This window comes from Balearica regulorum, chromosome 2, assembly GCF_011004875.1.
Source record: "Balearica regulorum gibbericeps isolate bBalReg1 chromosome 2, bBalReg1.pri, whole genome shotgun sequence".
NCBI classification, from domain to species: Eukaryota; Metazoa; Chordata; class Aves; order Gruiformes; family Gruidae; genus Balearica; species Balearica regulorum.
Window position 1 is genome coordinate 31,438,120 of NC_046185.1, and position 2,432 is coordinate 31,440,551.

Here is a 2,432-nt window from a genome sequence, read left to right on the forward strand (position 1 = left end):
CTGTGTGTTACACATTTGGTAACTAGTTCTGCTGTCCTTTCGACTCAATAAAGGTGAAATGCACGGTATTGCCACAGGGTGGCTCATCTGGCCTGCAACGAAAGCCAGATTTTGTGCTTACACAAGCAGCTGAAGCAAGGCAGTCTCAAAACTTTAGGGATTGCTACAGCCGGAGTAAATAGTGAAAAATACTATAAAGATAAAACCAGGAAGATAAAGCCAATTTTAATTCATCTTAATCCTGCATAGTTTCTCTTAGCCCAGTGAAGCAACAGTCATTCCTGATGACTTTGTGGGTGAATAGTGTCTTGTGACGTGAGGCACCCAGCCCACATTCCTCAGCAGCCAAAAATCCCACTGACTTCCTGGGCATTTCCAAATGACCAAAGAAATGCAGCCTCACGCCTTGTTCCTATATCTGCTCATGGTGACGAAAAATGTCCTGCTCTCTTCAAAGGATTTGGGATAAAACTCTTGTTTAATCAACAGTGTCATAGTGAAAACTGACCTCACTATTGTTGAGGGGGAGGGCTGTTAAAAATTTTATGTTAAACTGTACAATAAATGTCATGTCACAAGCTGTTAGAATAGCTGACTAACAGACTGAAAAACATGCATTTGTAACAATCAAAGGTTTCCAGAGGTAAAAAGTCATTTGTTTTTATAAAGTAGCTTGGTATAGGCGGAAAACTCTGACTACAGTAAAAATTTTAAACAACATACAATATACAACTAAATTATTTTAATGCTTAGACATGTTCAAATACTATAGGAAAAATAAAGTGTTCTGAATAACTGGAAGTTAGGATTCTCTTGTTTCTAGCAGTTTGTTTTCTCCTCTGCTACTATATGTTAGAGTACATTTTCATCTTGACTTTAAAGTTTATAATAGTTGTATGTTCAGCCTATCAGGTTTGTCAGTGCAATTTTCAAAATGCAATTGATTAAATTTCCTCTGATTTAATATATGCATTAATATAACACATTTCAAAAATCCAGTGTATTATCACTTCTGAGTACTACATATTTAAAACAGAATTGAGAATTTAAAGAGAGAATTAGATCCAAAAAAGTTCCCCATGGTATGGCTTCTGAACTAGTCATTCCCAAATGGTTTTCAAATCTGTTAACTCTACTCATGATGAATGCTAGCTACCCTGCCAGATCTGAGGAAATTGCTTGAAAGACCAACATCCAGAAAAATCACAAAGTTCAAAATTAATTCCAAACAGTCCGATGTACCATTTAAATAATATGACACTGGAAAAAACAACAAAAGTCCCTAAGAATATAATTCCAGCAGAAGAAAAATTACATTTTGGTGGTAACAGTAGCCTCCAGAGCAGTATATACTGACAAGGGGAATGCAATAGGCCTCTACTAAGGTTTGCAATCACAGATGAGATCACTTTACCAGCGTGGTTTTGCTACACTGTTTGTGTGCTCACACAGTGCAGAAAGTATCAGGTTTATTATAAACAAGCAGATCAGTTGCATAGCATTTGAACAAGAAGTACCATATTTTTCTGGAAGCATCTGATGGCTTCCAGACCCATGAACACGAGACAGATGTTGGGCTGCAGTCACAGCCACTGTTCTAGCAGGCAGCTGACACCCTAAAATCCCAAAGTGCTCAAGTACCTTCCAGATAAAAGATCCACAGAGGGGGAAAAAGTAACCCCAGAAAACCAGGGGTGTGATAACCTCTAGATGAAAACTTAGCAGAAAGACTTTCTCAGAAATTCTACTTAGTACATTTTTATGTGATGTATAAGGAATAGAAAACAATCAAGAAAATGTACCTTTTAACACAAAGTATGCTGCGTTCATTTTCTCCACAATATCACATTCCTGTTTACATACAGAGGTCACTATGAGATAGCGAGACACTGTTTTATTCCCACCACTATTTAGGAACAGTAATTTATTTAAGAGCAGCGATTTCCTTTTCCCTTTCCCCAACAAACTCACTTATCACTTTTACCCATGAAATCTCACATGGCGCTCCACTACAACACCTGTTACGCTACCATATCAATACACCCCGCGGTACGGCTGGAGTTTAGGGGGGGGTTACGTGAAATCACGTTAACACCCCGTACTTGACAGATTTCCTGGGGTTTCCGCCCCCGCGGGCCCCTTCCCTCGCCGCTTCTTCCCCCCCCCGTGCGGCTGCCCGGAGGCCCTGGGCCGGGGGCCGCCGCAGAGGCCCAACCGCTCTCAGGGGGCTCGGCAGCTCCCCTCAGTGCCCCCAGCCCCGCGGAACTACGGGTCCCAGCGGGCACCGCGAGGCCAAGGAACTACAGCACCCGAAGTGCACCGCGGTCGAGCTTCCCGCCGTGAGCGGGAAATGAAGGCCTTGCCGGGACTTGTGGTCCCTATGCGAACCCCGCCCACCCGCCACGCGCTGCAGGTACCAACCCACTCCCCCC